The sequence below is a fragment of the Pholcus phalangioides genome, unplaced genomic scaffold, assembly GCF_987345545.1.
Source record: "Pholcus phalangioides strain wild (caught in Gottingen) unplaced genomic scaffold, Ppha-v1.0 ptg000007l_1, whole genome shotgun sequence".
Lineage (NCBI taxonomy): Eukaryota > Metazoa > Arthropoda > Arachnida > Araneae > Pholcidae > Pholcus > Pholcus phalangioides.
In genome coordinates this window covers 46,691,202-46,717,015 of record NW_028301600.1, presented here as the reverse complement: position 1 = coordinate 46,717,015, position 25,814 = coordinate 46,691,202, and the positions used below count along the sequence as shown (strand labels likewise).

At 34.2% G+C, this 25,814-nt stretch overlaps 1 protein-coding gene across 1 annotated transcript in view; it reads right to left on the bottom strand.

The window, feature by feature from the left end:
• LOC149085381 (atrial natriuretic peptide-converting enzyme-like) overlaps positions 1-19,380 on the bottom strand; it is a 261,184-nt gene extending 241,804 nt beyond the window's left edge. The window contains exon 1 of the mRNA XM_089233369.1: positions 19,291-19,380. The gene's annotated coding sequence lies outside the window, so the exon portion shown is untranslated. The remainder of the gene's footprint in view (positions 1-19,290) is intronic.
• Positions 19,381-25,814: the final 6,434 nt, after the last annotated feature.

Sequence of the window (25,814 nt, the reverse complement as noted above, 5' to 3'; positions counted from 1 at the left end):
CTTGAAACTTAACGTAAATGCAGTTTGTTTTGAATTTCCAAGATATACTCAAGTTTTCTCATTTAAAACAAACGGCCTTTTTTTCAGGTATTTCCTGAAAACAGAAAAGATTCGTTATTTTTTGTAAAAAAAGAAGTTTGAACATTAGGAGGCAAAATTTTGAGCCCGACGGGGGAAGCAAAATCAGCTGTAAAACGCGAAATAATATCAGGTTTTTGAGTTAAATACGGTCATATTTGTCCGTGAATTTATCCTGTACATCAATTTCTGATTAAATAAATTTCTGATGCGTAATAATGCATCGAGTGAATATTAAATATCTTGAAATAAAGTTTTGTTAGTTTGGTCTTTCTACGTGTTATAGTTCTTGCAAAAAAATACTTGGAATTAAGAACATTACATGCGTTTTCTAATATTTGAATAATTCAGAATTTTTGAAATGAAGAAATTATTCAAATAATTATATGAATGATCAAAATGAAAAATGAAAATTTTCTTTCGAGACTTGAATAGGAAACATATACAGGTTGAGCACTCTTATCGTTGCCCGATAGCTAAGACGCTAATCATTAGTTTGAGACTTACAGTGTACCGCTAAAGTTTAGACACCAGTTGTGATCGCACGGTATCTGTGTGAAAACTACTAATTGCAAAATCACAAATTAATTGCCACTTATTAGAGTGAGCATGCACTTTATTTTCAAGTAATAAAATCAGACTATACAATTTACAGACAACATAATCACAAAATAAACAAAAATAGCATATACGCAATCGACGCAAAAGTTTAGACAAAGTCAAAAGTTCAGCAAAATAGAAATTATTAAAAATCTGGTTAGATAGCAATTTTCCTTAATAAGTAAGTTAATGCAGGTGTCCATTGAAGGAATTAAGTCTTGCATCATCTGCGGCTGAAAATTATACCAATAACTCTGAATGGACATTTCAAGATCTTTTTCAGATGAATAATATCGATTATATTCATAAACCTTCCGAAAAAATGCCCAAGAGATTCTAGATAGGTTTGAGATCGGGGCAACGTGCTGCCCAGATGAGACAACTTCAATGTTTCGCACGTTAAACTAGACTCTTGCACGACCTGTTTAAGTGAAGTGCACGATCTGCCTATGACTACGACCTGCCTGCGTTATCTTACTGAAACTCCCACTGGAGATCAGCTGGAGGTACTCAGATAATAATAGATTATGCTCTAGTGCAGGGGTTCTCAAACTGTTCACCGCGGCTCCCTGGTGTGTCTCCAACCTTTGTTAGGGGCGCCGCAGAGCGCTGACCCTGACAAAGGTTTTTCGAAAAGATTCTTTGTTAAACAGCTCTGGGGAGCGGCGGAGCTTGCAGATTAGCATTGAATAGGGAAAAGGAACACCACGGGGAAAAAGTTTGAGAACCCCTGCTCTAGTGTCTGTATGTAATGCTGAGCATTTTGGCGACCTCTAAGAAAGACTGCTGATACCTGCTATTGCAGAAAAATTCAGCCGAAACCATCATTGAACCACCACTTTGTCTATGACTACAATTAGTCTGTCGTTTCTTGCGTAAATCATGAAATGTTACCCTCATCTATCTGACCCATCTGGGTCCCACTTCTTCTTATTGCTGATAAGAACATCAGCGACATACATATTTTACTGGTCCTGAGATTCAGAAATGTTGAGAAGCGTTAGGGGATTTTTAGATTTTTAATGAAAAAAATGTTTTGACTCAAAACACCTTTTAAAATGATGTCCGAAAACACTCGAAACATTTTTTGCAAGTTTGGAAGTTTCCTGTAAGACTAATAGCTAAGGAATTATCTATTTGAATAAATGTTAAAGAGGGGGTTGGGGGTATATATATATATATATATATATATGTTAAGAACATATATTATAGATCATTATATTACACACACAGTTGAAGGAAAAAAGTCTTTTATCCGATTTAATCAATTGGCATCTTACTGACGGCTGGCTGATAAGTTAACTCATTGAAACACTTCATTTAAGATTAGAATTAATTACTGCAAGAAGCGTTGGTATTCAACGGTGAATGAAACATTTTGTGGCCTAATACATGTGCAAATGAATTGCTGATGATGCTTTGGTAACGGATAAGGAGCAAGAAAGAGAAGTAGCATAACAGTCAATGATCCGTAAATATTGATAGCAGCTATGTATGACGATGAATTCAATGGAGTCCGGACTCGGGTCTTACCCCAAGCAGAATTACTTGATTTGCCCGAAATAGTATTGGAGAAGAAATATCGGAAGAAGCTGGGAAGGTGGCTCACCGAATTTCTGTTTTGTGACCTGAATCGATGTTTTGTGGTTGTAGCAATCAAAGGCCATTGGTTTTTATTATCCATTTCCTCTACTGCTGTTTCCCTTCACAGGCCATTTACTTATTGAACCGCAAAGATCTTTTAGCAATCGAGCAACTGGGATGAATCCAGCTTGAAGTTATAGTTATGTTTGTAGTTTTTTTCTATCGTACCAAAGACTCGACAAAGTCAATGCGGTTTGACTTTAAGGGGGGTAGAGAAAAACAAAACTGCAACTGCTTTCTAATAGGAAAAAGACTATTTAGAAAATTGGATATTCCGTCTTTCTTTCCGAAGTTTTTGTAATTGCAAGCGAAGCCAAACAAAGAAAAACTACTGGATAGGATTGTTTTTAAATATTATATACTACATTGCATGTTTTACAATATAATTTGATGTGGGATCCGAAAAGTTCCGTGCTTAATTTTTTTTATATTTATAATATGACGAAAAAGTACCACGAAGATTATGAGAAGGGGTCATTCAAGTATGACGTCAGCATCGATGGGGTGTGTCAGGATTGCTGACTTTTGATGACAAGGGGGGGGGGTTTGAATGATGCTTACGTCATCAACCATCCTTTATAAAAATATTAAATAATCTTAACGGCAACTTACTCGGGGTGGCAAAAAGGAGAAAAACCGTTCCCTAGTTTGTGGGCACCTGAACTAATTCCCCCTTAGAGCCACTTTAGTGATCTCTAAATGTTCCGCGGATCCTTCGAATGTTCTGAAAATGTGTCCGGGACGCTCAAGTTCTCTAGAGCTGTGCCGCACGCCACTCAAGTGATTCCATAATTATGCCGCGGATCACTTAAGTAATCTGGGAATGTGCCGCAGGTAACTTGAGTGATGCAGAACTGCACCGGAAGCCGCTTAAGTGCTCTAAAACTGTGCCATGTCACTCAAGGGATCTCTAAATGCGCCACGGGACACTTAAATGCTCTGGAATTGTGTCGCGGGTCACTTAAGCGATCTGTAAATGTGCCGCTTGGTTCATCTTTACAAAATTAGGTTTTTAGGTGACGGGCCACATCAAATAACCCCGAGGGCCACATTTGGTTCGCGGGACATGGGTTGAGCATATATGGCTCAGAGCAGTGGTTCCCAACCGCGGGGATGAACATTTTTAGGGCGGTGCGAGATGGTAAAAAAAAATTATAACACGTTGACTGCTTATTCAGGAAAATTGAAATGATGATAAAAATTGAATTTTTCAATTCCTAAAATAATATTAACCATACCAATATTCTGACGCCTCATCTGACTTCTACTCGCAGAAACGTGTCATACGAACTTTGCGTTCGAACGTTTCTGTTTCGATTAGCAATCGTACTATTTTTTATTTCGGTCAAGAAAAAAATACCATTATTTAACCTAAACTATTCCGTGGTTTTTTTACATTGGTACCTCGTATTATTATCATATTGTGCTTAGATTTGATACTGTCGTGAACATACGACTCAGGAAAAATGTCAAAAAATTCAGCTAACTGCCAAAGAAACATTAACTTATAGTTATTGGGGCTGGAATGGATAATTTAAGAACTATTCAATGTGAATCTTTCTTTCCAAATCTCAAAAAAATGTAAAAGTAGTAAGTTTTTTTTTAGTTTCGTTTTTTAGAATTAATTTTTTTTTTAATTAAGTCAAAATTAAATATTAGCCATAGGCGAAAAGACATTAAACAATAAGTAAAATAATTCATAGAAATTAATTATTGGATAATTAATGTAATCAATTACAGAAAAAAAAAACCTGAATTTTCTAACAGATGTGAAACGTATTATCCAGGGGGAGGGGGTACGGAAAGGTAAATCACATTGTTCTGGGAGTGCGGGAAGGAGGCCGTCCAAGTATTACATAAACAAATTTTTAGCCATTTTTTACCCTCTCCCCCCTTGTCAGGAAAATTTCGTCATCAGCTCTGCCCCTCTGAATCCTAACGCATATTGGTGGGATCAGAGACGTACACGGGGGGGGGGGGGGGCTCGTGCCCCTCCCCTAAAAAAAAAAAATTTTTTTAATGCAAAAAAATATTTTTTAATTTAAATTTCGGAAGAAAATACATTTATATGTTATTATAATTAATTTCTGTTAATTTCAATTATATTTGAAGGCATTGAACGCAAAATTGATCTTTAATAAATTCATTGCGACCCACCCTCTAAGCCATACAATGATAAATCGCATAAAGGCCCTTGGCCCGCGAACCAAATATGGCCCCGGGGGGGGGGGTTATCTGATGCGGCCTGCCCTCCTCAAACCCAGTTTTGTAAAAATGAACTAAGTGGCACATTTATATATCGCTTAAGTTTCCCGTGTTACAGTTCCAGAGCATTTCAGCGGCCCGTGGCGCATTTTCAGATCACTTAAATGACCCTGGATACAGTTCCAGAACACTACACTTGGATCCGTGAAACATTTACAGATCACCAAAGTGACTCTGTAGGGCACTTATCAATAGGGGGGAATGTTACTTTAAGTGCCCTCAATCTATCGAAAAGTTTTTCTCGTTTTGGGCGCATCGAGTAAGATGCCATTAAGAATATTTCATATTTTCATAAAGTGTGGTTTATGACGTATAAGCATTATCCAACGCCCCCCCCACCCCCTTGTCATCAACAGTCAGCAAATAGGAACCCCCCCCCCCCCCCATCGTAAAAATAATTTTATCTCATTAATTCCTTATTTTGTTGTTTAGATTTTCACAAACATTAATAATCGTAGCCATCTTGTTTCATATTATGCCGGAAAGAAAATTACATATATATTTTTTTCATTTCTATCTTTCTATCACTGTTAGTGCAGAGAGCCTGGTGTGGACGCATTCCTGCACACACATGTAACGAACCAAGTCTCGTGAAGTCAGTACAAATTTACAGCTATATAAATCTATAAAAATTTAACATGTTATGTGGTCACCTTTCTCAATAATTTATGAAGCTCTCATTCATCATGATGTGTAGCAAAAATGAAACACAGTTTCACTACCAACTACTAATACTTATTCCGAAGAATCCATTTCATGCATTTTTCATGATTTCCCTGTTGAAAAATGACTCACAAATTCGAAAACTAGTCTCTTATTTGAAAGACCTTATCACAAGTTTACACTCGGGAAACCGTCAGAAGAAAGAACTTTTTCCTTTTCTTCAAATTCTTTCTTTGGCATTCCAATTGCTAAGAAACTTCACTTTTCTACGTACAGCATATATGCATATAATGCAATGTTTTACCTCAAAGGAAATCTCATCGAACTTGTATACAAATTTCCTTTTGATCTTCGTCACGAAGATGAGATATATTAGATTTAAACATCAATGAAGTACCCAAGGCATACGTAATATGATTTCAAACCAGCCACTCTTTGTTTTTAGGTGTTTCAGTGCTAATATTTTACAAATAGAAACACTGTGCCATATACGATGTATTAGAATATCGTGAACATACGAATCGCAATTCTTTTGCCTTTCTAATTTCTTCAAATATTCACATCATCTATAAAAATTGTTACTTTTTGCATTTTTCTATAATAAAAAAATGATTGCAAATCGTGCTTGTATTTTTTTCTTTTTTCATCCCATATAAATTGTAACATTCAGTTACGGCCAGAATTAAAGATATTCAGATATTCATAAACTTACGATGATAAGCAAATTATGGTAATTGTTTTTTTGTATACATTGGCTGCCAATAATTAATGTTATCTTAGATTCAGAGAATGATGAATATTTTCCCTTTGTATGTTGGTATTTATTGTATATGTTCTATTTTATGGAAAAGATTAATTTAATTTTGGGCAGAAGAAGTAAAAACTGGATTCACTTGGAGAATGTTGCAATGTAATTCAATTTTATTTTAAGAATCATATAAATTTCTAATTAAAAATACAACAGTTCAGAAGATGTCAAAAAACTAATAAATAAATTCGTGATTGTTTCTAATACTGAGATGCATTTCTATATGTTTGTACACAAGACTACCATCAAACTGCTTTCTTTTCGAAAATATTTTTTCAATTAAACTTTAATGACTTTGAATGGGCACTTAATTACTGCATTAGCCGGCATGCCAAGAAATTCTAGTCTCAGGTTCAGGATAATTCCCAAATTATATGCACTATATGAATCAATTGAATTGGTTGATTTTTGAACCCTATCTGTTCTCTGGATTTTAGGATCCTTTTAGTTTTATGAACTATATTCAAATGTCTCCAGCTTTATGACTGTTCACTTTTGTTGCCACAAATCTTAATTGTTAAAAGTTCGGAACTAAGCATATTCGTTCGCGTAAATTTGATGAGTTCAAGAGAAATTCTGTATAGGTAGATTGTGAAGTATATTTGTATTACTTGATCATGTGTATCAAAACTGGAAAAATCACGCGAAAAATAAAATTTATTGCACTACAACACATGATGTTAGCTACAGCATGTTTTCTTCAATCTCCAAAATTTTCGACAGCAAGCATGTAATTTTTTATGTGCAATCATTTTTAGCTGGGTAGGGCTTCAGAAAACTCGCTTGGCTCGGGGGCCCATTATGGTCTTAAGATAACTCTCCTTTAACATTGAAAAAGCGGGTGTCCTCCGATTTTTCAGGCTTGCTGGCTAATGGGGGAAATACGGTTTAATTTTCTTTGTGATCAGGTGCCATTAATATTCACTTTCTATGTGTAATTTATGTTGAATAGTGAAATTTCTAAGCATTGTAGATAAAGAAACCCTTTGATAAAAACTTTATTTTCCTAAGTAATACTTTTTCTCAATTTTTCATTCATTGTCTTGTACATGAAGCAAACTTACAAGTGCTGTAACAAGGAGAAATAGAAGAAGAAGTTGTTCATTAGTATCAAGTTCTGTCTACAGAGAACGGAAACACTAAACCTATAGTGTTTCTTCATAAGAATAACAGTAAATAGGTGAAAAAAAGTGAGCTGAAAACACTTAATAGTAAGTACTCGAGGGGTAAGTTAATGAGATTTCGCGTGATGGTCATTAAGTGAAGATTTAGTGTTGACTCGGCAATTGGCAAACGACCAGTTTTGTTCTGCTGATTGTAAGTCGAACAGCTACTGCACCACGACCGAGCACCTCCTCTTACTAACACTGCCGTAACGATGCAGTTAGCCTAATGCACGCTTCGTTTAACATCTGATTCTAAATTTTCTTGCTTTTCTTTCTTGTTCCTTTCATTTCAATAGTGCTTTTGGGTCTTTTGGTGCTGTTGGAATTCTATAACGTCGAATAATGATTGTGCTTCTACTGAAATACTGAAACAGCACGTGGCACTGAACAGCTGTTTGTACTAATGTCTTGAAACGGTGCCTTGAGAATATGCATTCTTCACAAACAAAGTTTCTTTTCGATTCTTTGTATCGGAAAGAAATGCCCATTTATTCAGTGAATTTTCGAGAACAAAATTATACAAAGACAAGAACCATCGATTAGAATTTAATGGTAGATAATTGTTATTCGGAATGTTATACTGTTTTCTAGAGCTAAGTTATTTTTAATCTGAAAAAAATGGGGATCTATTATGCATTCGTAATTACAGAAAGCGATCAAGCAGTTCATTGTATGCTGGACTAAAATGGGTGAGATTTTCCTTCGTTTCCTTCAAAATCAAATCGCATCAGATTAGCAAGGAATAATCCGCCATTTTAATTAGCATGGTAGAATAGACTAGCAAAAGTAACGCTTGTGCACATAAATAATGCTTCACTCTTTCGTTTAGCAGTAGTTACGTTGCACACTGGAAAGGGCTTTCTAAAGATATTCATGTCTATAATTTGAAGCCGGACATGCCCAAAATGTTTCCTCTGACCTCTTTCATTAAACGGATGACAGTTTAATACAGGGCTGGATAAACTGCAAAAAAATCGCCAAAATATTTTTACCTCGAGAAAAAGGTCCAAAATAATATTTCTTTCGACTTTTCCAGGGCACAGTGACCCACCCTCTTTCATGTTGACAGATATTATGCTATAAATTCCAAGCATTTCTTGCTGCTCTAGCCTGCAATAGTAACTACACAAAGAAAGTTTTTTTGCACTAATACCGGTTTTTTAGTTACCATGGCGACCTGGCACCTGAGATTTGTCTAGGCCTGATTTAACATAAACCTCCATTTTGGTTTTGCATCTTGAAAATCATGGTAGCAGTTTACATGGCCATAAACTTACTTTTAATCTAAAAAACATGTTAGAGTGTGTCTCGCCACGTAGTTATATCATCACCTGTCGAAACATTCACGCACAGTGAAAGAACATCACCTCTATGCCAGAAACTTGACGATGTCTTTTTTATCAGCAGTTTCCACCACAGCACCCATGACCAATGTTCATGATTCTTACGAAGCTCTTTTCGTGATAGCAGCTTAGATACTGCAGTGACCTTTTGTATGTAATTAGAGGTTAATAGATAGCTGCTTGACTTTGACATCCGCGTTGGAAAGCCTCTCTTGGTAGCTGTGTAGTTTTGCCGTCGGATAGTCTGTTTTTCCGTTTTTTTGTTTTTGCGCATCTTCTTATGTACACGAGTCATTTATACGTAAGTAGAGGTTGCCTAAAAATCCGTTCGAATTCATCAATATAGTACAAAAATAAACAGGCAGATTTTGCAGCTTATAGTTTTGTGATGTTTCTGGGTCTCTCTCTCTCTTAGATAACAATTATGTTATCCATTGCATCTTTTGAAATAGATTTATGAACTCATGCGAATGTTTTTGTGTCACCCTGTACAGTTCTTTCGTTCTATCTCATGCTTTTGAAAATAATTTTCTAAAATGACGTTTAATAATTCACAACTTTTCTCAATTTCACAAGTGGTTTATTTGAAAAATGTGTACAGTATATCTGAAATTCTATCAGTCAAACAGTGTCACATCACGCATATAGTATACTACAGCATATGCATAAGAAATTAGGGTACGCCCTTAGAGAGAAAGAGAGGACTGAGATCGCACGCACGCACACACGCTCTCTCTCTCTATCGCTATCTCTCCCTGGAATTATAGACGCCATATCTCTGCAACTCGCCAACAGGATTAACGACATCGCTGAACTGAACAATGCAAAACCCATCTATAAGAGAGATAACTACCGCGATATAGCCAAACTTGTGCGTGGCTCCACCTTAGATTATCTTGTAAATTACTTTGGTACCAGTTGCAAAATATTGCATCCGGATAGACAGTTGATAAATCTTTAGATCCGCTAAATTTTTACTCGAGGTTCTTTAAATATTAAAATAATAAAAATGACTAATTCTTAAATTTTGGTTTGAAATATTGTTTCTTCTTCTGGAAATTTGCCCTTCATGATTTTACCGAAACATTTCAAAAACTCACTACTAAACGACGGTAAAAGATTAAGAGATTGAATTAGTACCAAGACAGTGAGCTCGAGTTTATAATGTGGAAGCATAAAAATCACAGAACACTCTGCTTTGAATCTTTATATGTAACGTAATTTTTTCAAACAACTTGATAGAAACAGCGTTAAACCTCATCAAACACTCTAATTAATTAAACTTTTTATGGTGTTTAATTAGAGTCGAGAATTTCCTGGTGAAGCAATCAAATTGGATAATAATTTTTTTGCCTAGACTGGACTCTAATATGAGAGAGAGAGATTCGAGAAATTTTATGTCTTTAAAATAAATTAGTTTTACACGACGTCTTCAATTTAAATTTACCAACAGCATGAATAAATCAACTCATAATCGCTTGTTACTTAACTCTTTTTCAAAATTTCAGTGGAGAGCAATTTATTTAACGCATTTGAAGGGTAAATTAATTCCCATTTTTAAGAGCTCTGAAAGCTTTTATTTCCTATTCGATCTATGGAGTTAAAAATTTATTCCTTTTATTATTTGGTTCGTCACTGCCATCCACCAAATAATGCTTTCATTCGCTTTTGAAGATGGGCATAATGATTATGTCATCATAACAAGCTGGTTTGCATGCAATAACATCAAAACGGAAAACTCACTAAAGTAATATCAATTCTTTGAACAATACATGGTGATTCATAAAGAAGTATATGTTTTTCAGGTGCTGTGAAACGACAACAGTTAAAGGCACGGACCACAATTGCGATCTATTAGGTGGATGTACTCATAAAGTTTGTGTCTTGCTACTAAGGGAAGCGATGTAGGCGCTTTTTTTCAAGGGAAAACTTTTTGTCCCACAGGAAGCTCTTTTCTGGTTATGTCAAGTATTTAGTTGATGCCACAGTTGTGGGATGACAGTGTGACAACTTTGTTCTCTAATTGTATTAAAATCTCATAGTACAGCAGTTACAGATTTCGTTTGCTTAATTCAAGAAGGCAAAATGTCTTCCACACTGCAGAAGCTGCCATTTCAACTGACTAGTCACATGCCATGCGCACTATGGCTAAAGTAGCGAGACACAAATTTTACGAAAACATGTACCTGATGGAACCTGTGTTCAACTGCTACTATTTTACAGCATCTGGAAACAGCATATAGTACTTCCTTGTGAACCACCCTGTATATAAAATTCGAAACGATAAAATTTTTAATTGTATGAGGACAGTGATGGGACTTTTTTAGAAGTAGGCCAAAAAACAAAAAGAAAAAATTTTGGTGGACCGAACAATTCGGACATTACTTCAGCTAGCATGCGATAAAAGAGAGGTTTAATTTGGATCACAATATGCATTTAGCTAATTCAATGGATTTTTAAAATAAAGATACAGTGTATCTAAGAATTTTTCAGATTCTCTGACTCGAATTTCCAGGCATGCTGGTATCTTTCGCTGTTTCCCGGCATGCCGGCTAAAGAGGAGAAATACGGTAATTGGAATTTTATGCCGAGATATGAAGTGGGCGGAATGTGTTGTAATTTTTAAAGACTGTCATGGGGTTTCATTGCAAATGAGACAATGGATTATCTTTTACAACTGTGAAAAAATAAATACAGTAAGTATATTTTAACAACTTTATGCATATTTATTGCATGTGTGTTCCATTTTTTTGCATATGCAAAAGTTTTTAAATAAATTTCAATTTAAATTCTCGCTACTATATTTTCTACACATGCAAAAAAAGGGATAATCTCTTTAAACAAGTTTTTTTGAAACACTGAAATCGGAAATTTCTATACTCTTACTTTGAAATCTGTGGCGGGGGGATCGGATACAAGAAACCTCTAAGTGAGCCGTAGTTTGACCATCACTATATTCGGAGATTGCAAATAACATTTCGAATAATCAGTTAACGCTAGAACATTGCATTCGATAGGGCAGATTATATTTTGTAATTTTTGTTTTAAGATATCGTATATATTACTTTAGTTGAATTCTTTCTTTCCCCTTACTCAAGCTTTTCTTGTAGATCACATCTTTTATTGCGGCAAGAGAGTCGTGACTGTCCCAGCTGTAGGAAGAGCCTCCTGATCCATGGTCATTAATCCTGGCGACTGGCGTAATGACGGTGGTGGAGCGCCTCGTGTGAAGAGCTCCATGACTTCTAATGGGTCCACTTACTACTGCTGGACTCTAAGGCGGATAAAGAAACTGCTGGATTCCCCACTTCTTCAGGCTCCTTCCCCCAAAGAAAGAGAGAGATCGGGGGGGAAAAAAATGAAAAGGGCAGAAAACTTGGACCAAGGCGGCTATTGGAAATCCGTAGATGTCGGAAATTCTTCCATCTTCTGCTCTTTAAGTCAGTCGTGCACAGTGTGGGAGTCTAGGCTTCTTCTCTTTTCTTAGATCCAATCTCATCTTTTGCTTTCAAAGCATCTTGGCGCATCATTCGCTTGGACGAGAGAAGTCTTTAAGACCACAAAAATTTACGGTAGAGAGAGAATCATTCCTTTTTTTTTTTCCTTACTGTCCACAAAATGAATGGAGCAGAAATTATCACCCTTTACGCTGTAATATCGTAACTTGTTCCATTTGTTAGTTATTATGATTATTACTGTGGAAGATTAGAACATATTTATTCTTCCACATCTATTTTTCTAATAGAGAATAACATCGGTACACTTTTTTCTTTAAAACTGTAGCATCATATACACCAGTGGTTCAAAAATACTTTTAGTCGTACCCCCGGAAATCTTGGTGTCTGGCACGAACTCCCATTTATAGCAGCAGATCTACAGTGATATACAGTAAAAATATTCTCGAACAATGAAGGACATTCTATCCGGTATTAGTAAACGTGATGCGATATCAGTGCGATCTACTTACTGTAAAAATACTAAAATAACAATTCATACTCCTACTGAGAGATGTCGCAACAAATACAATTTTTGTCAAATCGTAACAATGAGACTACTGCAGTCTGCCAACGTTGCAGCGGTGCTTTTTCAACAAAAATTAAGATTATTTATTTATTTTTCAACTTGGCACTGATTTTATTTTATAATTCTTCAACCTTTCTCGAGTCGCGAACACGGCCTATGCTCTTCATCAAACGAAGAGCAACTTTAAATAGGTATGCCTGAAATCGGCATAATTGTAAACCTTCAATGCAATTTTTACAGGGTGTTTAGTTGAAGCGTTGATCAAGTTCTCACGAGCACAAAATCGGGCACGAGAATTGAGCACTCTTAAGGGTTTGACGAGCACCATGGTGCTTGCGAGCAACGTGCTGAAAATGGCGAAAATGGCTGTTGTAAGGCATTCCCAGCTAGCTTTGGTGAAGAAAAATGTCGAATTTTCGACAGTGTTCAAGTGTAAAATTTGGAATGGAAAGAGAGTCAAACCAAATATTGTGAGGGTCATAAGCGATTCAAAAACAGCCGACCGAATATCAAGAATGGCGAGGGGTCAGAGGGTATCCATAACATCAACAACGGATGAACAAATCGCTATTTTCAAAGAAATTGTGGCAAATGACCGTTGAAAAACTTGTGGAAAGATGCAGATGTTGCAGCTCAATTAGAAATTGCCACGAAATTCTAACAAACAAGCTGTGTATACATTGGATGTGCCAATAAATTATACCCTTAATTAAACCTTTCGTTTGAAAAAATGAATGAGCACATGCAAGACCTTACCTGAGACTAAATCATGCAGATAGAATAAATGAAAACAATTTTTTTAATATGCAGAATTCAATTTGAACAACATATTTTAAAGGGGTTCAATATTTCGATAATGGATCGAACCAACTGAACCTGAAACACGCACGAAATAACAATTTAAACAAACACTATATTCAAACTGCATCCATGGTAATTAGGGTGTCTCGGAGATCGTTTTCCATATCATAATAACAAGTATTTCGAACTATTTATTATTTTCTCATTCGAATTTGTATTTTTATTTTATAATATATTTTAGAAAGTTTTTATGCGAAATATATCTGTAAACACAATTTATTTTTTCATTTTATTGGAAAAACTCTCGTTTCTCTAGTTCCGTTTTTATAGCTGTCGATAATCCCGACATTTTGTAAATATTTTCCTGCTAACAGTCAACTTGAATCAACGTTTTCATTCTTCAATCATTCTGTAGCAAAAAAGTTGTTTACTTCAAACGGAGCATAGTTTTTTTTGAAAAAAATATTTTAGATACAAAAATACGTAAATTGAAAGAAAATAAATCCTATTGTTTTAATCAGAATTGTGTATTTAGCGCATGAGTGATTTTATTTTTCTCCATATAAATCGAATTGAGAAAAATAAACTTATAACAGAGAAAAGTAATCTATATAAACCTCGATGTTTTTACTATATCGAGATTCCTATGAATAATAGTGTTATTATTTAAGCCCCTTTGGCTAAATAATAAGCAGAAAAATTATTTCTGCTCCGAATAGCGGATTCGGAATTGTTTTAATTTGTTTACGAAAGAAATATAGACCGTTTTAAAAATTACCATCAAGACTAAGGCATTGCTAAAAGCAAATTGGATGATGAAATTTTAAAAATGTGATATAAAGAGATGGTTAAAAAACTAAATTTCTTAGAATACGAACTACTCTGTTTCGTTTAATACCTATTATCATAAATTGAGATGTTTTATTTAAGAATATTTTTCAGTTTTCTTAAGACATTAATACGTTATAAAATTCGTTTTCAAAAACAGCTTTTTAACATAAAAATTGATTAGCATCACATGCAGAGTACTTAAAACATATATTTGGAGCTTAATCATCATATCAAATTCATTTGCATAATTAAGTTTTTTTAAAGTAATTACGGGCCTCCTCGCGATATTATAAGAATTAAAAATTTGTTCTAGTAGATGACAAAGACTTGACTGATTTTTTTGAAATATAATTACAAGTGTTATAGTAAAATTATTAACATAATACTTATAGGAGTTTGAGAGAGGAATATGCAATACGTGAATTTATCAAATTTTTATTCTCGTGTTTGATAACGCGTTTACAAAGTCACTTAGCGGAATATATTCCGTCGAGATTAATAACTATAATATGCTTCAATTTTGCGAACGATATCCCTTTATTTCAAAGAGATTGAGACTACGGAAAGACAGATCCACAAGTACATATGGATAGTAGGCAGCCCGTTTTGACAGATTGGCAGCGATATTGGAATATGGTAGCTTGTTGCCATGTTCATGATCGCATGAGCACGTACGTTTGCTGTCAGGTGGAGGGAAGGTGGATTGTCGATGAATGAATGGACACAATTTCGGCGCAGCTGCTCCAGAGCCGGAACATCGTCGTGACAGCATTTCCTGCGTTAGAAATGCATCTAGGTAATAAATTACTGGTTGGCCCTAATAGAGATGTAGACGTCATCTGCATAGAGGTTCATGCAAGATGTTCCGTATGAAGCTGAAGCAGTTTGGAAATTAGCAAAGCCTGCTTCACATCTAACAGACATTCAAGAGCTACGTAACACATTAGAGATCTAAAACAGATATCCATTAGTTATCTGATACAGCTATGACTATCATGTGGAGATAGGAATCTGACAGCTTTGAGATAGGATCTGAAATTGGAAAGGGCTTTTGACCAGACGTTATTATGTAGCTCTCGATTACGTTATTATATGGAAAACAGTGCCAAGATGCACTTCCGTAGAACTTCCGATAGCCTCGAGAGATTTCCTTTGTGAAGACGTAAACACAAAACAATATTTGTATTTCGAATATTTGGACCAAAGTAAGTTGAAGGCAAAAGTACGATATGGGTTCATTGAAAATGAATTGAACATTAAATTAATTTTTAGTCGCACACTCCAAAATGACGCATTCAAATTTCAAATACAGAGTTTGCGAAAAATTCATGACACATTTTGAATGTTAATAAAAAATCAACCAATTAACATAAAAAAGTGCGTTTTCTATTGAGATACTTATCATGGCATGATTCTTTTTTCATGAATAAATAAAATAGCTCAAAATTTCACTCACAGCTGACACTTCATCATAAAAAACTTGACATAACATATAAAAAGTGACATGAATAGTGTAGTAGCGCAACAGATCAATAACATTTGCAAACCATTATAGAATCACAGAAGTGATCGAGATTCTTCTGCAATCAATGTTAACAGATACGTAGGTAAAAATTGAATATCGTTTTAAATATATCCCGAACTATATACTAAGGGTGCTCACATATGTTAGTTTTATGTAACACAAATCATAACAAACATTAATTATGCACTGTTTGCGTAGCGTTTTATACATTACGTCACGTTTTTCATAATACATCACCATCTGTGAGTGAAATTTTGAAAATTACAATTTTTTTAAATTTATGAAAAATAAACACTCTGATAAGTGTTTTTAGTGCAAACCTCACTTTTTTATGTCAAAATCGGTCGGTTTTTATTATTTTTTAAAAATGTGTTATAAACTTTTTCACACCCACCTTTAATTTTTATCTCCATTCTTCGAATAATCATTACAATAAAATCACTGTTTAAAAACAACACAAAATGAATGGAAGATGTTATGAAAAATATGCACCTAAACACTCTTATTCTCTAATGCGCAAGGTACAGGGAGTCTACGGATAAAGTTAACGTGTTCTGAATTGTCTTCAAACTTTATTCATCAGAAAATTATGAAATGTGTGTTGGGAACATCTTAATAAATGAATGGGGAGAATTGTTGAAGTTTTTTTAAGACCAAAAATTTCCGCATGGCTTTTAGTGGAATCACCGTGCTCTTAAAAGAGTTTTAGCAGTAAAGCACGTTTTAGTGAGCTCAATGTCATAATCTTTAGTGTATAAATGAGAATAGAAATGGTTCTGCTGGAGATGTTTAGATACCTTGCCATGGAGCTTGAAACAGTTTAGTCGCAGGGTTGCAAAACAATTGCATGTGTGCTATAAATGTGATAGGAAGCACCTTCTATAAATAAATGTCGGAATTTATCTCTTTTTTGCTCTAATTTTTTTTTCCAAATTCCATCTTCAAGGAACTACCAAATTTTCTTAACTTTCGCAGGAACAGTTACAGCTATAGACGGCTCAATAGGTAAACTCTAATTACGTACATTCTAATTATTTACATACATCAATACGAAATAAAATACCAACAAAGCTATTATGAGTTACTTACCTGTGCCCTGTAGTATATAAAACTTTCAACAGCAGCTATAGATACTACAGTACAAAAATTTATACGTATAACAAAATATTTCAAAATACTAAAGAAAAAATTTCATTTGACGGAAATGGGTAAAAATGAAAATTGATATTCTCCAGTTTTTAGTATTACTTTTTTTTCCCCTAGTCTCTCGAATATCTAAGATTTTTATGTTAGCATGCCCTACAAACAATATAAAAAAGGACTCAATTCAAAGCTATGGACGGCTTTATAAGACCAGAGGTCCAAGTTTTATCTTTATATTTGTCCATTTCCATAAGAGTTGTACGAAAAAGACTAAGGCAGAATCGGACATCAGCTTCATATCTTGTTGTTGTATAGTCTCGTAAAACAAAAGAAAACATTCCTTTAGAATAAATAGTCCCTTTTATTATTGGTTTTTTTTTTTTTTTTTTTTTTTTTTTTGTCTCTCTCACAGAAGTAGCGCACTTGCGCGGAAAAAAAACGCATAAGAAGGCATTGTAAAAATGAAAGTTCGGTTTTAAAGTGTGGTTTGTGTTGGATTTAGTAAAATTGTATATATTTCAAGACTCACAGACTATTTATCTTCTATACTGTTTTTGCTGCAAGTCTTTTTTTTTGCTGATATTTTATTAGTAATTCCAATGGAACTTGGGAATTGCCAGTGCTCAAGTACGTTATCAATATATTTCTATATCCACAGTAACTTTTTTTTTTATTTCTATCCGTGAAAGCTTTTTACTTATTAAAATTTAAGGGTGTGAAAAATAGCGCTACACCAGTGTGATGTGATGGCTCCTCCACACTCTTTTTTTAATAAACAAATCACAGAAACACAGACATATATACAAATACAAACATACACTTATTATTTTAAATCATCTATTGTAGCGTTTCTCAACCTATGGTCCGCAGACAGGACAGACTTGATAAAATAATTCACCCGTTGTAATTGATATTTGTGATATCCATATGGGTTCAAATAAAATTATACCTTCAAACTTAGGTTCACCATATAACATCGAGGAGAATGCAGGAAATTGCGATCTTACATTCGTCATATCATTAAATTTTGCAAAAATTGTAATTTATTATTTAAAATGCTATTTACTAACTATCGTAAAAATTGCTATAGGGTGTGGAAATAAAGGACTGCTACAAATTGCAAAAAAGGCTCTACAAATAAATATACAGTATTTCACGAAAATAATATATTTTAATGATCTGATCACCATATTTCATTGACAAAAATATGGTGAAGTGGGATCTTAATAACCTTTAAAATACGGGATATCACCAATTGTCATCGATAAACATTGCTAAAAGTAGGCACAATCGCCGATCGTAATTAAAATTGCGGAAAAAACGTTAAACCTGACAAATGTGTGAAATGAATATTTATAATTTTTAACATAATTATCATATAGCTATGAAAACGCTGTGTGTGTATGTATTACGACTTTGGTAATTATTTCAAATTTAAATAAGTATCGTTAAAAATATGTATCGGGTCTAATGCATAAAAAAAATCGGAACAACGAAAATTACATGTACGATCACAAGAGGTCGATACGAGACACAAGGGGTCCGCCAAATTATTGTAAAGATTTTGCTGGTCCTTGTTTCAAAAAGGTTAAGAAATACGCTGATCTACTCTTATTTAGTTCTGGAACTTCAAACTAGCATCGAAGCAAGAAGTCATTACATTTTAATTACCAAAAATTAAAACATTTTAAAACTAAACAGGGTGTTCCACGAAGATGGTCCGAAATGAAAAAGAATTGAATGGTTGATTCCAAAATGAATGTAATATAAAATAAAATACTAGCAAAAAAAGTAGAGAAAGTGGGTTTGGATAGTAGCATCTCCACAAAACTAAAATAGGAAGAAATATATAAAAATTGCAATATACGGTCACCAGTCAAAAATGTGCCAACTACAGTAGAATGATTTGCGTCTGTCTTTATTCTACTAATATAAATTTATATCTTGAAATCTGATAAACTTTGACCTGAGAATCAATGATTGAAATTCTTGATTTTTCTAATTTTTATGACCCCCCCCCCCCTCTTGTGTATTTATTTTGGGACTTAATAAAATCACGTAAAAGTGTCAAAAATCAAAAATGTCAAATATCGATATTTCAACGAATTTTGGTTCAAATGATACGAGGTAAATATGTTTCGGTGTATCAGAAAAATGAATACATGTCTAAATTAAAATTGGAAAATAAAAATTAATTTTTATATTTTTTCTCGAATTATTTTACGGGAGTGAAATTATGCAACTAAATTTCCACCTTTTTTGCAATTTTTCCTTTATATTTTTTAAACTTAACCAGAGAAATTTCATACACGTGTATACGTTAATAGGACAGCAATTTCAGAGTAATATGTATAAGAAAATCATCTGTTCAAACACTAATACTGAAACTGGAAAACTTACCTTTGAAGTGTCTTCCAGGTTTTTAGGTGAAAAGCTTAGAGAACGATTAGGCTCGAAATGAAAGCTTTAGTTTCTTTTCTTGTCAGTCAGTATGAACCAATATAACATACCCATCAAATCTAGAACATAAGACATTCAAAGATTAAAATATTTTTGAACGAAAAAAATTAGCAGTTATGTAATTCACATATTTTGAGCAATTTATTTTAGGATTGCATTGGATTTTGGGTTTATTGGCGCAAGGACCAATTAGGTCAAACTGCGCCATTTATTTCAGGTACATAGATGATATGTCTTCATTTTATGGATAACGGTAGAAAATTATGTCACATATACACGTTTTTTCCAAAAAAATAGAACGCAGAAGTGCGGTCCACGAAATGTTCAAGTCAGAAAGCAGAAAACTGAAATTTGTAGTATAGCTGTAATTTGTATTTCTATCTTCTAAGAGGTTCTTCTTGAGCAAAAAATTTTGCTCAAAGTAGAGATTGAATGCTTCCTTAAATGCCAAATTACTTTTTCCGCTTTGTTTCAAAAAATTAGAACATCCCGAAAAATATTTCAAAAAATTAGAACAACTTACTTAAAACGGATTATTACATGAATATCTCCATGTAAATTTACGTCAACTTGATCAAATAATTGCTGTATGTCTTTCTGGTCATGTATGTAAACCCAGAATAGTTCAGTATTGCATTACGGGTAGAAAAACGGGACGGGACAATGCTGCCAACGCAAAATTACATGTATCACAACGTAAATCACATGTATATACGTGTGTATCTGCTTGGGCAGTATGAGAAAACGCGTGCTGATATCGTACGAATACATTGTACTTTGGCCTTGACCATGGATTTTATCCATCAAGATATTGAATCGATAGGTTTCCATCACAGATGTGGTTTGGACCTCACCCATTGTGGAATGCTGAGGCATGTATTGTAGAGCTGATAGTAGTTGGTTTACAATTGATCCACTTCTTTTTTTAGCACAACTTCCCAATCTCTTGATAGGATGGATCACCATCGAAGTACAATCATCAGACATCACGAAACCACCGAAATATCGATCATAATTGACGGACGTGGCCAAATTCTCGTTCAAATATGCGTTTTCCGTCTTGAAACAAAGTATTCATCTGCTGGAACCAGAAAGTTCAATCAAGAGATCGAATCTTAATACTTCTCTGGATGGATGGGTATATTAAGCTTTCTATCTCTGCCTTTTTATTCCAGAGATTGAAAACTTCTATGCATATAGATGGCAATTTCTTTCGCCATCGGGATTTTGCATATGGTAAATTGCTACAGCATCCAGACAGGTTTTTGGATATGGTCGAAATCTTGCTCGCAAACAAAATTCCCATTATCATATTAGTTTTAATCCTCTGGAAAGGTAGGGAGCCTAATGTACAACTCTATCCATAGAAGTCTTCTGTTTCATTGGTCTATATTTATTGGTTTCCAGCAGCTGAAGACTTCGTGTGAAGATGGAAAACGCAGATTGGATCAAGAATTTGGCAATGTCTATCAACCATCATCGATGCTTTGGTGGTTGCGTGATATCTGATGTTAATCCTATCAAGAGATTGTAGAGTCGTGCTAAAAAAAGGTTATCAATTGAAAACCAGGTACTACCGGCTCTCAGTAATAGCGACGATGAGATTCTTGATTGAGGTCCAATACAGATCTGTACCGGTGCATAAAATGCATGGTCAAGGCCAATGATGGTGACAGTATAATGTATTCGTACGATATCACCACGCGTTTTCTCATACTACCCAAGCAAATACACATATAATTTCCAGAAATGTCCCGTTTTTCTACCTGTAATGCGAAGACCGAACCATTTTGGGTTTACACGCGTGACCAGGAAAAACATACATCAAGCTGATGCAAATTTGTATAGAAATATTCATTTAATAATACGTTTAAAGTCCGATGTTATAATGTTTTGAAACTAATTTCCGGATGTTATAATTTTTTTGAAACAAAGAGTGAAAGTAATTTGATTTGGCATTTTAGGAAGCATTCAGTTTATTTTATGCAAATTTTTTGCCACCAATATTACTCAAGAAGAACTTCTTAGAAGATGGGTATGTAAATTACAGCCATACTATAAATTTTGTCTTTCTGACTTGAACATGGACTGCGCTTGTAAATTTCTCGGACGTTCTAATTTTTTGAAACAAACGTGTATATCCTATTATCCATACGATTTTTTAGCTGTTTCAATAGTAAAAACTTTATGTAAATTAAATTTCTTTTGTAATTTTTATTTAATATATTGTAAATGTGTGAAAATGATTTTTTTATTTCTTTGAGCTTTTTCTGTTCATATCTCACTAAAAGAGAAGAAATACGTGTTTTAAGACATTTTTCAGTTCTCGTCTGACAAAGTCTTGCTGTTTCCATCAGAAATGACAATCTGATGCATTTTAACAGCCGAACAAAAAATCGTTTTCTTTTCAATCATCTGACGCCCATAATCTTATTTATTCTCAGTATTTAATTCATGTTTTTTTTAAAAATTCCACTTCATACATATAGCTATATGAATCGAGTGTATACGCATTGCAAAATAAAATGCATAATAGTGTTTCTGCATATTTATAACGAAAATACTAAATATTCGAATACTCAATGAAGGGAAACATATTTCAACGTGCTTGTAACTGCGATATACAATGAGTTCGACTTCATAAATAGATAGAAAGCTATTAAATCATAGAGAAAGTACAATGAATTTCAGATGAGCTATATCAAGACGCTTCATGAAATCATTGTGATTTTTCTGTAAAAGAAATCCATTTTCCCATTTTGGGCTCCCATGAATACTTATCACAAATGAATGTATAATTAATCCATCAAGCTTACTATAATTCATTTTCTTTCCTTTCATTACATTTAAGGGTGCGATAAAATTAATTTCCTTACGAGACGCTTGGGATGACGCCTTCAATTCGAATACACAAGAAATTAGGCATGATGCCAGAGAAAGCGCAAGTTCTAGAAATTCGTGAAACCATTTGGAAATGTATGATATTTCTGGATATATTAATGTTTAAACTCGATTGCAGTAGCCGAACAGCTATTATTAAGATACGCATTAACTCCGAAGTTCTTTTAATACGTTCTCATTTCCTGTAAGTTTCTCGTTTCTGACTCGTTTTCCATAATTGTGATTCATTTTTTCACTGCTGATACGGGGGGCTTGAGAGAAATGATTTCATTATCTCTTCACACTTTTTAAAAGCTTATAAAATATGCTTCCTTCGAATCCGATATTTGATTTGTCGCACGAGTAAACATTACGCTTCACTGAAAGTAATTATAGATAGTTGGTCGAAATCATTATTTTTCCAATGTATTTCGCAGTTTCCAAGTTTTAAATAATTATTCGGGCTGTATATCTTGGCAAAATGGAAAAATCAATTTCTAGACATCTGCATTACTGCAGTGATCTGTGATACTCAATTTCAATCAACACAATTTTTGAGGAATATTACATAAAAGAACATCAACAATCATATCATTCTTATATAGTATCCTATGCATGGAAGAATGTACGAGGTATAAACTAATCACAAAACAAACGGTTCTCATCATGATTGTGTTAGATTTGTAACGACCTGCATGATCATGAAGTAAAAATTATTTGAGACATGGAAAATTTGAATTTTTAATTCAAAATTGGAATTTATTTTTAAATTACTGTAAGCAGTATGAATTTGTAAAAAGTTAAAATTAATGAATCAAATTTTGACGTATGAACAGCTTTTAATCTAATGAATCTCGACTTTATATTTTAACGCTTTCTTTAACAATTACTTTAAACGCTTACATTTCTTAAATTTAGCAACAGTACCTGACGGCAGTCCGTGGAATATGTAATGTACAATAAACTCCTGTGGGCCGCAGGAACAGAAAATGCTATCTTTATTAGCATTTTATAGGCCGAAACCCTTTCAGTACAACCAAACATCAAAATGAGTATTAAAGACGATAAACATTGATAGCGTACAGAAACTTCAGATAGGATCAGTAGGAGTTACAAAAATATGTTACGGTACACATACAAAAAAAGAAAAACTGAAGAAAAAGAAAAAAATTAAAAACAAAAATATATATTTTTTACAAAAACATTTCAAGATATTTAGAAAACCATTCACACTTTAACGCAGTGTTTCTCGACTTTTCTGAACTCGAGGACCAGTAAAATGCCTGAAGCAATTCGACGGATCTCTAACGTTTAACATTAGAAGTGTGATCATGTGTCCCGTAAAATATGGGACACATAGATGCAGGAATAAAATATATTACACATGATAAAGGGAATCCCTCGTATTTTACGTGGCATTCCTATATTTTTGGCAGCTCCGACTTTATTATAAATTTTTTTCCGTTATTTTAACGGAGCTCTCGCGCGTTTGAATTTGTAATCTTTACTGAAAGAGCGCCAGTAAAGATAATTCTCATAATTTAATTAGATTATGATATAATTGTGGGTATTAATATATTATATATTCATCTGACATATTTCTCATGTTCAATGTTTTTCCTCGAACTACATTTCAACTTATGTATATATAATTCCCAGTAGTCCTTCATTTCCCATAAATTATTGGTAACTTTTCAGCAATTTTAGCTACAACTGATGGTTTTCTGTATATTTTTGGTGAGAATTGTCCATGTCCCGTATTTTTCCTTATCAAAAATGCGAATTTTCCAGTGCTTTTCTTCATGAAAAATGTCCACCTAGACACGATCAATATTTCTTCTTAAATACATTTTTGTTCATTGTGATTTGTAGCAGCCATTTATTTGTCCACCCTTCTGTGATTTTGGCGATAAAATTAACAGATTTGTAGTAAATAGCATTTTATTGTAAAAATCACAATATCTCGTATTTAGTATAGCAATTTCGATTACATTTTCTGGATGCGATATGGTTACCCTAAGTATTAAGATCTAATTTGTATTTGAACCCACACACACACACATTTCAACTAATATCAATTACAAGACTCGAATAATTTTTCATTCGGTAAGAAATTATCAAGTCTTCCTGCGGACCACCTGTGCCACCATCACGGACCACTATAGGTTGAGAAACGCTGCTTTATCATCAAGAAATTAATATGTCATCAAGAAATTAACCAGTTCAAACAATGAGAAAAATTATAGCTGTGGAAGTGAAAATCTAATGCCTACCATCGCTTCACATGAGCAAAACACATGAGAAAAATCAGGGGCACACTCTCGGTTACAGAATGGACATGTAAGGAGAAATCTATTAGTCCCCTTTAAAGAGTTACAACGTGCTTGCAGCAATGAATGAATGAACGCCAAAACTTTTCCACTGGAGTTATCCCGTTGCCGAGATCTCTTCTGGCCCAGCTGTACTTTTTGTACTTGTCCCTGTGTTCCCAAAACCCAATCACAGAGCTGTTGCCCTGTCTCTCCTTATGCCAACAAAAAAAATTCATCTTTCTAAGTGCAATATTCTCTGAGATATTCGAATTCTAAAAACGGAGGAAAGTTTGGATAAAACAGCTCCAAATGCGGAAAAACCGCTTTAACGCTTTTTCCCCCCCCCCCCAAATTTCCTCCATTTTTTTTTAATTTGAATATCTCAGTGAATAAAAAGAAACAGAATATAATAGAATTCATTTAGAAACATGGAATTATTTTGTTGGCATCAGCAGAGATAAGGCAACAATTTTTTGAATCTCTTGAAACGTTACTGACATATCTGAGTACTACACGTTATTTGAAAACTTTTTCTAATTTTAAGTATACTTCTACGGTCAACGGTTCGCCAGTAAAATGGCATACCCCCGTTTGCTCTATGCACCCTGTATATAACTGTCAGGCCGAGTCATCTATGTGCATGCATCAGGCTTTGAATGTAAATGAAACTAAAATGACCGTTCAGATATGCTTCCGAGACGAAATATAAATTTTTTATAAAAAGGGTGGAAATCCGTATTATGTAGTCGGTTAAGGTAATCATCCACCAAATGATTCCTGAAATCAATGAGAATTCTGGAACAGCTGTCAGAGCAGAAATGATCGAGGGTCAATGACTGGGGAATCATTCCCGAAAATCAGAGAAATGACCTTCCCAACCAATTTTAGAGTCGATGTAGAACCTGACACAAGTTTTTAGTAATCTTGCTTTTCAGATAACCTACTGTATAATCCCTAACCAGTTTAGTGTTCACTTCAAAGTAGTAAAGTGTAGTATAGTAAAGGTAGACAACCAAATTCAAAGTAAATAATGTATGAGGGACTGAGCTAGAGGTAACGAGTAAATTTTTTAACGAATATAAGAAACAATGAGTTTAGACCAGACATTTTGAACCCATTACTCGCGAGCACCACGCTGCTCCCTGAAACATCCAGAGTGATCGATGCTCATGCTCAATTTCATGCTCACGAGCACTTGATCAACGTTCCAATTAAATTACCTTCTACAAACTGCGTTCAAATGCACTCTTATGTCGAACTTGCCGAAAAGGA